Source organism: Talpa occidentalis, unplaced genomic scaffold, assembly GCF_014898055.3.
Source record: "Talpa occidentalis isolate TD23 unplaced genomic scaffold, MPIMG_talOcc4v2.1, whole genome shotgun sequence".
NCBI lineage: Eukaryota > Metazoa > Chordata > Mammalia > Eulipotyphla > Talpidae > Talpa > Talpa occidentalis.
In genome coordinates, this window is record NW_026555331.1 from 95,572,536 (window position 1) to 95,589,258 (window position 16,723).

Genomic DNA, 16,723 nt, shown 5'->3' on the forward strand with positions numbered 1-16,723 from the left:
CAGGGAAGAGGCCTGGTGAAAAAGAATAAGATCCTGAACGTGAAAGCGAGAGCAAAGACTAGGACAGAGGGACTGTGACAAATACTGTGGAGTTAGGTTGGCAGGTGATTGGAAATGAAGCCAAAAGTGAAAATGAAATTTTAAAGCTGGGTTACTGAGGAGAATGAGGTGTCTGGTTAATCCGGGTTGGCAGAGTTGAGAGTTTAATGATTAGGCTGAGTTAGGATGAAGTTAGGGTGCCACTGGGTTCCAAGAGAAAGTGTCAAAGAGACGACTGGAATGAGAGCTCAAGAAATAATCCAGTATCTGAAAACAATTCCAGTAGGGTGCTTTCCTGTAATGTTAAAATGGTAGAAACCCCTAGTTTCGACCCTCAAATAGCACTAAGACTTTCACTGTTACCAAATGTCATCTAATCATGCCCCTAGATTTTTAAAATCTCCCTACTTCAGTAGCTCCCAAGTAGTATAGTAGTATGAACTATTGTAAAGATATTTGTATAAGTTTGTAAAATACATGCCCTGTATTTTATATAGAACCATAAACAATAAATGTCTTTTAACCTTGCTTCTTCTTTTATTACCCCTAGTTACTAGCTTATTTCAAGTTTTCATCATCATTTGCCTAAACTACTGTCATACCTTAATAGATATCTTCTTGCCTAGCATTCTCATCATCCCTAAATTCACTCTCCACACTGAAATCCAGAATGATCTTTTTAAAATGCTTATCTGAACATCTCATTTTAACTTGTCAGCTGTTCCTTTTAATTGCAGAACAAACACGTACCTTACAAGCCAACCATCCTATTTCTTTACATTCTCTTATAGTTGATGCTTCTGTAGTAGTTTCTTGTGCTCACCACTCAATTTAATGCTCTCATCCCTTTTGTTCCTATAAATAAGTCTTTTCAAATTTTAACATTTTGTTTTCTGAAGATTTGCATAAAATACAGACTTAATTAAACAATGAGAAAGGAAGATGAGACTGACTGAGGCAAAAGGCAATTTTTCTGGACATGTGGGAGATGACGCTCTAAGAGCTACATCCCATCATTTAAATACTATAAGGACACTGATTTTCATCTCTATAAAATCAAGTGATTTACATTTCTAACTCCAACACAGAGTAAAATATTTTGAGATAAGGAAAATAATTTAAAATATAAACATTTTAACATTATAATGTTATAAACATAACAAAGTTATAAAATATTAAAATAATAGAAGAAAGAATATATGCAGACACTCAAGAATATATGAGACTTGAAAAAGAATACTGCTTTAAATTTTTGAATTTTCTGAAATAATCTTTTTTTAATGTGGTCTAAGTGTTTATCTATCAATTAATTGAATTAATATTGGTTTACAACACTGTTTATGATTTAGGGGACTAGGATCACACATCATCAGATTTATATTACTATCCCACCCCCACCATCAAAGCACCCATAGTCCTTTACCCTTGGCCATTGGGTCCCCTCCCCCCTTCTTTCCCACTCCTACCCACCCAACAAGTGTCCTTATTAATGCTCCCATGGCATTAACAAGAAAATTAAAATCATTACTTATTAAAACACAAGCTTATTTAAAAATTATTGAGCAGATACATATATTATTGTATTATGAAAAACATTCACATCATCACATTTCTACCTTTTAAAAATTGGGACCATAACATGAAAAGAAAATGTTCCTGTTGCAAATCCTGCCAACAATTCATTAAATAAAAGAATAAAATTCATCTGCTCCCACCCCTCTTCCAATCTCATTCTCCAGAGATAACTACAGTTTATACTTTCTTGTGATGTGTTCCAACATTTTCTGCATTTATAAGCACATTTTGGTAGATATTGTGTGTGTGTGTGTACACACAATATTTAAATTTTTTCATACAGCTCGGATCATGCTATAAATATGATTTCTCAAATTACACGTAATTTACTTAATGACCTATGTTGTACAATTTCCTATATCAGAAGATAAGAATTTATCTTATTCTTTTTAACCCTTGCACTGGATGTATTGAATGAAAGTAACATAACCTATTCATCCAGTACTCTACTGATGGATACTTACATATATTGTTTCTTGATACTCTTCATTATAATTACGGCAGGAGAACCATTTTTTTTAAAGATTTATTTATTTATACAAACACTGGGTACAGTCAGAAGCACAGGATGGTGAGAGAATTCACCAGAGCCAGAGCGGGGAGCAGAACAGGCAGAAGGACGAAGTACACCGCTGAGGGGAGCGGCGGGCGGCAGGAGAGGTCTGCGCGCCATGTGGGACCCTCCTCCGGTGACCGGGGAGCAGAGGCTGCGGGCAGCTTTGCAAACCAGTGCTCAACTGCTGCGCCACTGGGGAGGCCCAGGAGAACCATTTTGAATGTTTTCTATCCCCTATGAACCCCTTTCCTTCATCCAAGTAGTTGGGGAGGTGGGAGGATGAGGGGAGAAGTGGGATGTGAGCCTCACAGAAGACCAGAAGCCATGCCCCAGTCCCTAATAGGGTCCCAGGTAGGTTACTAGGCTTCAGAAGAGAATGGTAACCGCAGTCATTAAATATTCCAGCAGGATGTGTAATTCGAAAGTCTCAAGACTTGAAGGGAGCACATAGACTGGAAATGTACTAGGCCAATGGGCTCAGTCAAGTAACCAATGGGGAATGATGACTGATAACCTGGGCCAGGATAAACATTCCCAGCGCCTTGGCCTCTACTGGAAGAAAATATGCACATCCCTGATGAGGGACAAGGGTGGAAGGAAGGGAAAAACATGACCAGGGTTCTAAATTAAATTAATTTGAAAAATAAAAAGAAATGCTATATATATATTGTATATCTAAGCTTCTAGACTGGAATTCATAATGTCTTCATAACTAGTCTCCAAGATAGCAAGGTATCTTACATATATCTTGATATATTTAAAGGCACATTTTAATTTTGAAGATTGTTGATCCTTAAGAGGATAATTCTTTTTCACTGATTAAAAAGAAAATGCCCAACTGAAATAGTGCTATTTTATCTTGACATAATTACATGTCATTTTCTGATGCCTATATGTTCTTTTAAAATACAAGTCCAACAAAAACAAAATGTGCATATAATATTGCAGTCTCAAGTTGTTAAAGATTTATTATATTGCTTCAATTTCACGCTGACATCAAGCAGAGTTTAGAACATATAATATGAACAACCAAGATTTAATAGTGTATTTTGAAGAGAAAACACTTTCTTTATGGAAAAGCTATGCCTGCATTATGATCATTAATGTTTTATTTGCCATTTATTTTACCTTTAAGTGGTACTTTTGCAACATTTATTGAAGGCTTTATCCTGGTTTATAATTGGCAAGAGATTAGGTCAATTATCTCATGGAAACAATTTAACCATTATTCTCTGATTAAGAAGCATTGATTAAAATTGCTTTCAACAAGGAAAGACAGAGAGGATCCTTGAAATGTCTTATGGCTTAGAATTTTATTATGTCAACTAACAGTTTATATTGTCTTCAGGCCTAATTCTCTGGCATGTTTATATAGCAGTTTGGAGAGCTAGTGCTTGGAGAGGCAAGGCTTCTCTGACAAATAGCCAAGGAAGAACTTGAAACAGACTGGGAAAAGTCCAGTCCTGCCAGGGCATCGAAGTTGTTCAGTGACCAGCTCAATGTTCTGCTAGTTTTGTTGCCATACTTGGTAGTCCCGTGAATCTGGCTAGCTTCAGAAGTTTAGCAAAACAAAATACAACTGTGCACAGCCACGCCCTAGGGTGACTGTCTCCGAATACCATACAAGTCAGAGACTGAAGCACTTGAAAGACTTGTATCCCTGCAGATCAAATCTTCATAAGATTGAGCCTTTAAAGACAACCCTTAAGCACATAAATGTTGTCATTTACAGCACTGTTTCAGTGCAATTTTACCTTTCCAATTATAAAGGTGGCTAATGCACATGATAATTACAGTTCCTTAAAATTTATTCACTCTCAAGCAGATCAGCTCAGAAATGTTGGCACAGTTTCAGGGTTCTTTAACAACTGCTTGCCAAACCACTCTTTGATCCAGTGAAATCATCATATGATTCAAAACAAGGCCTACAGCCTTTCAAGAATTCACATCTTAAATCCTCATCTTCGTCGCCCAACCTCCCCATGTTCAACCTAAAAACTGATTTTTCCTTATCAATGCCAAAGGATAAGTCTTTTCCCTGTGGGATTTATAATATGTTTTTCTTTGTTCCCGTTCATTTATTCACCGTTTTAACTAACATATATTGAATGATTATCATGTACTAGCGATTGTGGTTGCCCTGCAGTTATAAGACTAAGCTAACTCCCCTAAATTTACTGCATCAGCTGGAGACAGCCAGTTAAACAGATAATTACAATATAGGGCTATAAGTCAGGGCATGGTAGAGTAGGAGAAGAGAAGCAGGGCTCAAAGCCCCAGTGGGGGTGAATTCTGAGAAGAGTATTGAGGATAAATAGAGGACAGCAGATGATAAAAGTCAGTTGCAACACTCTAGACAGAAGAGATAGTATGTGTACTAAGATCTGACAGTGAGAGAAAGCACATGCATTTGAAGAACTAAAAATGTTTTGAAATGCCACCTATGGAGTAGCTAGAGAAAAAGTGGGAGAAAAAAAAGCACTGAAAGAGTTTGAGCAACCATTTTTCACCTTCCTAAGGAGTTAAAATTTTTTTCCAAAGTCAATGTGAACCCCTAAATGAGTGGTGAGCAAAGAGGTAGCATGACCAGTTTGGGTATTTTTAGATAAGTGACTCTAAGGGATTATAGATAAAAGTTAAATTCAGAAAAATATAGGATAGAATGACCACATATCAAATCAAATTAAGGAGGACTGAGGAGAGACTCTGCCTGAGACTAGCACAGGGGCAATATCACTCCTGGGTGGCAGGACTATTGCAAGGAAAGAAAGACTAAAGAGGAAAAAAACAAAGAGTAAGGGAAGAAAAGAAAATAAAGAAATGGAAAGCCAGTGGGTAAAGAAGAGAAAAAATGGAAAAGCAGAGTGGAGGTAAGTTGGAAGCAAAATTTGATCCCTAAATCATAGATCTTTAATTGGGCGTGAGAGAGGGGCAGGGACCAGATGAGGGGATCAAGAAGATGTGGTATGGTGTCTGGACCTCACCAAAAGCTGTTGTGTGGAACTGAGAAAGGGCTGTCCCCTCAGTCAGAGGTGAGCTGAGGGCCCCCACAAGCCAGGCCCTGCCTGGCAGGGAGTCAGAGCCCACAGGGGGATCCAGCGATTTGGAGCCCAGTGGGCTATCCAGCCACTGCCAGGGCAGTCTGTGGGACCTTAAGACCCACCACTGGAATTAAACAAATACAGAAGGAGGAGATTTTCAGGGACAGTGACCATTAACATATCCATAATACCATTGCCCTATTGGACTTCTGGCATAACGCTATTGGACTTGATTGGACCACGAGTTCCCGACATCCCAGAAAGAGCACACCAAAGAGATGCCGGCCAGTACCAGCAACACAGTGTCCCAATGCATAGGACAAATTAGAAAATAAGCAGCAGGGAGAAGAAAAGCTACAAGCAACCAAGCATGTCCCCAGGGAAAAGACACACCGCAAAAAGACAATCAAACACCAGACTGCAACACCAGTGACTTAGAGGAACTTATGAGTCTTCCTGCTAGAGAATTTAAAATCACCATAATTAAAAAACTGAAAGAAGTCAAAAATGATATGGGAAAATTAATCAACAATCAGAAGAATGAAATTGAGTCCCTAAAGAGGGAAGTGAAAGAAATTCAGGAGATCAAAGATTAATGGAGGAGCTAACGAACTCTGGGAAAAGCAATGAAAGCAGAATAGATGAAATGGAAGAACGAGTAAGTATTCTTGAAGATTCAGAAATAAAAAGAACCAAAACAGAAAAGGAAAGAGAAGTACGAAGGAAAAAGAATAAAGAAGTCTTCAGGAACTATTGGACTTCATGAGGAAAGGAAATATAAGAGTTATAGGAATCCCAGAAGGAGAGGAGAGAGACATAGGAACAGAGAGAATATTTAAGGAAATAATTGAAGAGAACTTCCCAAATATAAAGAAGGAGCTGAAAATAGACATACAAGAAGCAAGAAAAACACCAATCTTCCATGATGAAAGGAAAAATATAGGGCCTCCCCGGTGGCACAGTGGTTGAGCGCTGGGCTGCGAAGCTGCCCACAGCCTCTGCAGCGCTGGTTCGATCCCCAGCCACCAGTGAGGGTCCCACATGGCGCGCAGATCTCTCCTGCCACTCGCTGCTCCCCTCAGCAGTGTGCTTCGTCGGTCTGCCTGTTCTGCTCCCCGCTCTGTCCCTGGTGAATTCTCTCACTCTCCCGTGCTTCTGACTGTACCCAGTGCTTGTATAAATAAATAAATAAATAAATAAATCTTTTAAAAAAAAAAAAGGAAAAATATAGCAAGACACATAATAGTAAAGCTCCCAAGAATCCAAGACCAGGAAAACATAATGAAGCTGACAAAAGGGAAGAAACAGATAACATACAAAGGAAAACCAACCAGGCTGACAACAGACTTCTCTGAAGGGACATAGTCAACAACTCCAAGACAACAAATGCCAACCAAGAGTACTCTATCCTGCAAAGCTTTCCTTCCTCTATGAAGAAAGAATAAGGATCTTCCCAGAGAAACAGAATCTCCATAATTTCATTACAAGTAAACTCCCACTCCAAAAAATACTACAAGGAATCCTAAAGCCAGGACCAACAGAGATATGAAAAAGGACAAAACAAGACAAATAAATAAATAAATAAATAAATAAATAAATAAATAAATAAATAAATAAATAAAACGAGAGAAAAGACAAACAAAATGGCAAATATCAATATAAACGCTAACATATCAATATTAACTCTAAATGTAAACGGACTAAACTCTTCAACAAAAAGACACCGAGTTGCAGGCTGGATTAAGAAACAAAACCCTACCTTTCGCTGTCTCCAGGAAACACATTTAATTATAGTTGGTAATTAGTGGTCTTCTCAAGTAAAGGACAGCATAATTTATATCTTAAAAATACTGTATTACCTATTATTCAGCAATCAAATAAGATAAACTCATGCAATTTGCAGCAACATAGATGAAGCGAGAAGGGATCATGCTCAGCAAAATAAGCCAGAAAGAAAAAGAAAAATACTGGGTGGTCTCACTCATAGTAGGAATTTAGAAAACCTAAATAAGGGACCAGGAAAAAATCTAATTATAATAAAGTAAAAATCAAAATCAACAAGCAACTATAAACCAGAGATAAACTACAGGCGGGGAGAAGGATATAGGATCAAAACAAAGGTGGTGGGAATTGTATGGGGACTATAACCAAGATGAAAATGCATACATTGTGCAAAAATGAAAAATTATGTTAAAAATATGTAAAATAAAAATTAAAAACAAAATGAAAAAAATATATAAAAATAAAGAATAATTGACATAAAAAAAGATATGGTATATATACACAATGGAATACTACTTAGCAATCTAAATAAATAAATAAATAAACTCATGGAAACATGGATGGAGCTGAAAGGGATTTTGCTAAGTGAAATAAGGCTGGAGAAAGATAAGTATTGGATGGTGTCACTTATATGTGGAATATAGACAAACCAAACAAAGGGTAAGACAAAGACAAACATTAAAACCAACCCTTGAAAGCTGACCATCCAGAGGAGGAGAGGTGAGGATGAAGATGGAGGGTGGTGGAAATCACAGTGGAGTATGGTGGAGGACTTGGGACTTTGGTGGTGAGAGCTACAGTGACCACACCTGAGTAGAGAAATCCTATAATGTCAAAATATTAACAATGGCATAAAACAATGATACTTCATTAAAAAAATGAAAGGGAGGGAGGGACAGAAGGAGGGGAGCAGGGAATACAGAGTTAGGTGATTTCAATAACAACCTAGTTTTTCAAAATATAGACAAATTTTATTTTCTTTCTTATAAAAACACTGTATTGAGGTATGATTGATATTAAAAAGATGTATACATTTAATGTTTACAATGTAATTACTTTGACGATAAGTACATACCCCTGAAAACCATTACCAGTCAAGACTGGAAGCAAATACATCCTCACCTTGAAAAATTTCCTCCCACCCCTTTTAGTTTTTTTCACAAATTTTCTAATTCTTATTAATATCCTAATGACATTATATCAGTTTGTTCATGCTGATCTATCTTTTTTTCCAAAATAACACAAAATATTCATAGACTTTCCTTAAATCTTTCATTATGTATTGAATATAATTTCCAATTGATTTGGATAAAATGGGCCTAATGACTCTCTATGGCAAGTGTTTCAAATCTACCAACACATATTAACAGCTTATCTTTCATATTATATCCAGAGTCCAATCACTTCTCACTATCTCCACTACTACTACTGCCTTGGTCCATGCCACCATCATCTCTCACCTGGGCAATTATAAAACTTCCTAACTCTCACCTACTAACACCCTGCGGTCATCACTACCTTGCTCCTAACTCTCCAGTGGCTTTCCATCACTTACAATGATCTGTGATAGCTCGGGTCCCTTTCTAATTACTTGTCCTTATCTCTTTCTATCTTCCCCTCTTTTCATTCTGTTCTACTTATACAAGACTCTATTATTATTTTGTTATTATTATTGTTATTGTTTACTATTATTTTGCCTCAAACATTCTGTTATCTGAGGGCATTTGCATTAATGGCATCACTCCATCTGGAATTCTCCCCTGCTGTCTTTTGCTCAAAGACAACATTAACTGAAGGGTTTTCACAATCATCTTAAATGAGCACTCATCACCATTTACACATGTCTATTTTGTTTTGTCTCCTCCCAACAATTACCAGAATGTAAGCTGGAGAGGAAGGACTTTATTTATTGATTGTTGGTTCCCATATGCCTAGGATATATATGGGACAAATTTGGTGTTCAATATTTCTCATTAAATTGATAACCATATGAATGAATAACTGACCCTTGAAATGCAGTTCTTTTTGCTTGAGGTGGCACACAGTAAGCATTATTACTTACAATAGTTTAATAACTCAGTCCCTTCTCTTTGCAAATAAATATCCCAGCATTGTGTGAATCCTAGAGATAATCATCTTGGGTATGGAATTAAAAATGATAGCTATTCATCAATAGTTTTAGGCTAAAGGTTGGTAAACTAAACCATAACTTAAAATATGGGAATGGGACAATTTTGTTCCACTGAAAAATGGCAACTTTTCCAAACAAATGGCATCTGTGTGATGGAATAACTCAGAAATACTTAAGAAAAACTGTAAATTAAAAAATCACTCTTATACATCAAGACATAATCCTGTAGGTACAGCCTTGGTAATCTTACTCATATGATACTGAATTGATTGTGAATATAGGATCTTACTTGTATTCATTTTATGCAAGCTGAGAACATGAAGAAGTCAATACACTCTGGTTACTGCTACCTTTGACTTACAATGAGTGGGGCCAATGGAGATTCCACCAAGTGTATATTCTGAATCTACTAGAAAAGTCACCAAGGGCAGAGTAACTCCCTACACACAGAGTAACCAAGTTGATGATGTATCCTTGTATCTACTTTTTCTACTAACTTATTTCTCTCCTCCTGTCACTCCTGCTTTCTGGAATTAGGTACCCAAACAAACATCCCACACATGGATCTTTGTCTTAGACACTCTGCTTTCAGGCTAAATCATATATGCTTTTTTACATATAAAGTTTCTCTGTCTGCATATGGCCTGGTTATGTATAATATATATTTACAATTATTTTATTTTATGGCTTCTGACTATAACTTTCCCTATAACTGGGGTCAGATAAACGTATATGTGTACTTTATTCTTTGTGATTGATTTTCTCATTTTCCTTATTATATAAAGTTTATTCAGAATAGGGAAAAGTTAGTAATCTTTTTATAATTTTTAAGTATTTTTATTCATTAAATTAGCTATAATCACATACAGTGATACATTGGTGCTGTAAACCAATGTTGCTACAAAAAAATTAATTTATAAAATAATTTGTAATTATTGAAATGAAAAATTAATATCAATAAATATAATTTTAAAAATAATTTTAATATAAAAATTTCAAATAAAATCAACTGAACATTTAGTTTTTTCACACTGATTTTGTCTCTGAACATTTCCATTTCAGATTAACAAAAAGGGGCTAATCTTCATTTCCTACTCTTTTTCACATATACTATAATAATAATTTATATTAGCCAAGGTTACATAAAGATCCAGAGAGCAGCAGCAGATGCATTATCTCTTCATCCTTTCTCTTGGTTTCCTGACTGGACTCACAGCTGCGGGTGAACCTCCACAGAAAGGCTTGTCACCACAGAGTAAACAACCCAACTGTAGCTTTGCCATAAGTCTTCAAAAAATTGGGGTTTATATTTTCAATCCAAAATAACTTTCATCAACCATCTAATTGCTGCCATGTATGGGTACTTTTATGAACACGAAATTATCCAGTTTAAAAAAAAAATCTAATTATCAACAAAGCCTCAGCTATGAGGGTAGTCTGTTAGAAACAAACAATACCCTAGTATTAATGAATGATATCATTAACTTAATCTTCCAAGTATCTCAAAAAGCAAAACAAAACAAAAAATAAACTGTTGCCCCACAATCATGCACTAAATATTTATGTGTGGAGGCTGTTTTTGGCATTCAGATCTTTGTCATTAGCTTTCAGCCTATTCCGGTGATAGGTCTAGCAGGGATTTTTGACACATTTTAAATATGTTTAATACCTAACAGAGCAAATCCCTCATGATTGTCCTTTTTCAAAAATTTAACCTTTCTGGGTTTGTGTCTTCTTTCAATTGAACTTTAAAATTACTTATCTGGGCCTCCCCTGGTGGTGCAGGCGGTTGAGCACAGCACTGTGAAGCTGTCCGCAGCCTCTGCAGCACCGGTTAGATCCCAGCCAGTGGAAGAGATACCCACATGGTGCAGCAGACCTCTCCTGTCTCGCACGCTGCTCCTCTCAGCAGTGTATTTCAGTCAGTCTGCCTGTTCTGTTCCCCACTCTGTCTCTGGTGAATCCTCTCACCCTCCCACACATCTGGCCTGTACCCCGGTTCTTGTATGCATGAATAAATAAATTTTAAAAAAAAAATAAATAAATAATAAATAAAATCACTTAGCTGGGGCCTCCCTGGTGGCACAAGGGTTTAAGTTGCAGCACTATGAAGCTATCGCAGCACTATGAAGCAGTCACTGCAGCATGAGTTTGATCCCCAGCCAGGGAGGTGACCCACACGGCGCAGCAGACCTCTCCTATCTCACCTGCTTCTCCCCTCAGCAATGTATTTCAGCAATCTGCCTGTTCTATTCCCCACTCTGTCTCTGGTGAATCTGCTCACCTCCCCACACCTCTGGCCTGTACCCCAGTTCTTATATGCATAAATAATAAATCTTTTAAAAAAATAAAATCACTTACCTGAAGTGTAAAATCACTTAGTCAAATTATCCAAAAATGTGGTAGACTCCAAATACCTGGCCAGTTGCCCCTGTCCAAGGAAGAGCTAGTTGACCAGCTGTAAGGAATGCATGGACACCTTCCAGCTGTCAGCTCCTTTCGGATCACACCCTTTCTTCTGGAGGCCACTTTCATGGGGTAACCAGACAAAGTGGTGCTAAAAAGATCTGTCATTTCAGCTGTCCTGCGATGACTTCCAGGGACAATCAACTTCCCATTATTTGGCTGAGGCTTATTTTGGTCCACATCTAAGTTCTATTTTTCCTTCTGCTCAAGCCTGCTACTTTCCTCTTCTTTTCTCTGACATCAGTCCCCAATAAATGTCTTATACTCTAAATTCCATCTCAATTTCCTTCTCAGTAGAACTCAATCTACAACAAATTAAAATGGGATAGTGCCAAATCTAACAATTAATTGAAAAAAACTGACTTCCTTTTAATACTCAGTTATTCATTTCAGAGTATGAGGTATCTCTAAATGTATTTAAGTCATATATTTTTTAGCAAAGCCCACTTTATATAGGGTTTACAAATTTCTTTGTAAAAATTTCCTGGTTCTCTTTTATTGATTGCTATTATTGATTTTTTTCTGTTATGAACAGAACTTTTCCATTCTATCTTCAATTTGATCATAAATTAACTTGTAAATTATGACTCATTTTATAGTATTTTTAGTGAATTCACATATAAAGTATGCTTAATTAAAACATCTACATTTTAGTTGTTAAGCTTCCTCTTCTCTTTTATCATAATTTTTACCTGGTTTAATGAAATTATAACCAAGATACTTCAAAAAGGTTTTATCCCAATTTTCCACATTTAAGAGTAACTTCACTAGTAACAGAACTTACTGAAATATCTCTAATGGATCAGGCAATGGCACATGAATGATCTGGTGATAAGACCTACAGTTTTAGCAGCCACCCTACAACCACCCTAACCATTGATATTATAAACTATGCTTTGAATAGAATGCATGTAATTTACCAATCAGCTGCTTTAAGTTGTTGAACCAGGAGTGCAAACTAGCATTTTTTCCCCTTGAGTACTTTTCCATTTAAGTTTTTTATTTAGTTAAAATTTACATAGTGAAATGCATGTCTTCATTTTACAATATTATATTTTCTTCCTTTTTATTATATTTTTATTGAAGTAACATTGGCTTATAATTTGTTTACCTTCCATATGAGTGAAATAATACAGTATTTGTCTTTCTTTTTCTGACTTATTTCAGTGCATAATCCCCTCAAGGGCCATCAATGTTGTTTTAAATGACAAGATTTCATTATTTTTTGGTAATTCCATCTTATATAAATATACTGGCATACATATCACATCTTGTTTATCCAATCATCCATTTATGAGCACTTAAGTTATTTTCATAGCTAAGCTATTATAAATAATGCTGCGATGAGCATAGGGGTGCATGTCATTTAGAATTAGTATTTCTCACTCTTCAGATAAATACCCAAAGGTGGAATAGCTGGATTATAAGGTATTTCTGTTCTTAATTTTTTGAGGAAGTTGCATACTGCTTTCCATAATGGTTGCAACAATTTCCTTTCTACCAACAGTACGAGATTTCCCTTCTTTCCACGTCATCTTCAAAACTTGCTGTTTCTCATCTTTTGATAATAGCCATTCTAACAGGTGGTATGTCATTGTGGTTTTGATTTGCATTTCCCTATTAATAAATGGTGATGAACATCTTTACATGTTCCTGCTGGCCGCCTGTTTGTCTCCTTTAATGAAATGTCTACTCAAGTCTCTGGCCATTTTTTATTAGAACTGCTTATTTTTTATTGTTGTTGAGTCATGAGAGTTCTTTACATATTTTGGCTATTAACCCTTGTTGGATGCATGTTATTCAAATGTCTTTTCCCACTCAGTACACTGTCTTTTCATTTTGATTATAGTTCTCTCTGTGCAAAAGCTTTTTAGTGTGATGTAGTCCTACTCAGAAACTGCTAGAATACATAGAAGAAAACATATGTGGAAAGCTCTTTGACATAAGAGCTGTTTGTGCCATATATCTTTCAATAATGTTTATGTTTAGTTACATGTCATATGCATAATATATGAATAATTTACATAACCTGTGCAAGAACATATTATTCATATTTTAATATCCTTTTTCACATAACAATATACTTTGAGAACTTTACACCTATCAACATCACTTTTCATGGGAAATGAAACACTACTATAATTCCTTTCTTTTTTTTTTTTTTTAATATTAAATTTTATTTTTATATTCCCCCATACAATTGCAAATGCCCCATTCTGACCCCAATCCTTCCCCTCCCGCCCCCCACCCCCCAAAAAGTGTCTCTGGTTCATAGTTTTTTGTTGATTTTGATTTTCACTTTCTTATATTCATTTTCCTGGTCCCTTATTTAAGTTTTCTAGATTCCTGCTATGAGTGAGACCATCCGGTATTTTTCTTTTTCTTTTTGGCTTATTTCGCTGAGCGTGATCCCTTCCAGTGCCATCCATGTTGCTGCAAATTGCATGTGTTTATCTTTTTTGAATGCTGAGTAATATTCCATGGTATATATGTACCACATCTTCTTGATCCAGTCATCTATTTTTGGGCATTTGGGTTGTTTCCAAAGCTTAGCTATTGTAAACAGTGCTGCTATAAACATAGGAGTGCAGGTGCTCTTTGGAATTGATGTTTCTGTGTCCTTTGGGTAAATACCTAGGAGTGGAATTGCTGGATCATATGGAAGCTCTATGTTTAGTAGGTCCAGAAATCTCCACACAGCTCTCCATAGTGGTTGGACCAGTTTGCACTCCCACCAACAGTGCACAAGAGTTCCTTTTTCTCCACACCCTCGCCAGCATTTGTTGTTGCTAGTTTTTTTAATATGTGCCATTCTCACTGGTGTGAGATGGTATCTCATGGTAGTTTTGATTTGCATTTCCCTGATTACAAGTGATGTTGAACATTTTTTCATATGTCTGTTGGCCATTTGCATTTCCTCTTCAGAGAAGTTTCTTTTTAGCTCTTCTGCCCATTTTTTGACTGGATTATTTTCTTTGTTGTTGTTGAGTCTCATCAGCTCTTTGCAGATTTTTGTGATCAGTCCTTTATCATTAGTGTTGGGTGCAAAAATGTTCTCCCAGTTGGTGGGTTTCTCTTTGTTTTTGTTATTGTCTCTTTTGCTGTGCAGAAGCTCTTTAATTTGATGTAGTCCCAGCTGTTTATCTTTGTCTTCACTATCACTGCTTTGGGTGATGTGTCTGTAAAGATGTCTTTGATGTGCAAATCACGTAGTGTTTCGCCTATATTTCCTTCTATGTATTTTATGGTTTCAGGTCTTATGTCTAGTTCTTTAATCCATTTTGAGTTGATTTTTGTGTATGGTGTGAGGTAGTGGTCAAGCTTCATTCTTTTGCATGTAGCGACCCAGTTTTCCCAGCACCATTTATTGAACAAACTTTCTTTGCTCCAATGCATAGTCTTTGCTCCTTTGTCAAAGATTAGTTGACCATAAATCTGTGGGTTTATTTCTGGATTTTCTATTCGATTCCATTGGTCTGTATGTCTGTTCTTGTTCCAATACCATGCAGTTTTGATGATTATGGCTTTGTAGTATAGTTTGAAGTCTGGGAGTGTGATGCCTCCATTTCCTTCTTTTTTTTTCAGTAGAGCTTTGGCTATTCGGGGTTTTTGGTGATTCCATATGAATTTCATCAATAATTGTTCTATTTCTTTGAAGAATGCCATTGAGATTTTGATTGGAATAGCATTGAATCTGTATATTGCTTTTGGTAGGATGGCCATTTTAATAATGTTTATTCTTCCAATCCATGAGCAGGGGATGTCTTTCCATTTCTTTGTGTCTTCTTCTATTTCTTTTAACAGTGTTTTATAGTTTTCTTTGTATAGGTCCTTTACCTCTTTTGTTAGATTTATTCCCAAATATTTGATTTTTTTTGTTTCGATAATAAAAGGGGTGGTTTTTTTGATTTCTTCTTCTTCAGATTTATTGTTTGTGTATAGGAAGGCTACTGACTTTTGCGTGTTGATTTTGTATCCTGCCACTTTACTGAATTGATTGATGAGTTGAATTAGTTTTTCTGTGGAGATTTTGGGGTTCTCTATGTATATTATCATATCATCTGCAAATAGTGATAGTTTGACTTCTTCTTTTCCTATTTGGATTCCTTGGATGTCTTTCTCTTGTCTTATTGCTCTGGCTAGGACTTCCAGTATTATATTGAAAAGCAGTGGTGAGAGTGGACATCCTTGTCTTGTTCCAGATCTTAATGAAATTGCTTTCAGCTTTTCACCATTGAGAATGATACTGGCTGTTGGCTTGTCATAGATGGCCTTTATGATGTTGAGGTATGTTCCTTGTATCCCAAGAATTTCAAGGGCTTTTATCATGAATGGGTGTTGCACTTTGTCGAAAGCTTTCTCAGCATCTATTGATATTATCATATGGTTTTTATATTTCTTTTTGTTGATGTGTTGTATAACGTTGATTGATTTTCGGATGTTAAACCATCCTTGTGCCCCTGGAATGAATCCAACTTGGTCGTGGTGAATTATCTTATGGATACATTGTTGGATTCTGATAGCTAAAATTTTATTGAGGATTTTTGCATCAGTGTTCATTAGGGAGATTGGCCTATAGTTTTCCTTTTTTGTGTTGTCCTTATTCGGTTTTGGTATTAGTGTAATATTGGCTTCATAGAACGTGTTTGGTATTGTCCCTTCCTTCTCAATTTTTTGGAAGAGTTTGTGAAGGATAGGCACTAATTCGTCTCTGAATGTTTGGTAGAATTCATTTGTAAATCCATCAGGTCCTGGGCTTTTGTTTTTGGGGAGGTTTTTAATTACCATTTCAATTTCGTTGCTTGTAATTGGTCTGTTTAGGTGTTCTATTTCTTCTTTATCTAGCTTTGGGTGATTGTAGAGTTGTAGGAATTTGTCCATCTCCTCTAGATTGTTGAACTTGTTTCCATATAACTGTTCATAGTAGTTACTGATTATTCTTTTGATTTCTGCTGTGTCCGTTGTGATTTCTCCTCTTTCATTTATGATTCTGTGTATTTGTGCTTTCTCCCTTTTTTCCTTTGTGAGCCTGGCTAGGGGTTTGTCTATTTTATTTATTTTTTCAAAGAACCAGCTCTTGGTTTCATTGATCTTTTGGATTGTTTTTTTAGTTTCAATTTCATTTATTTCTGC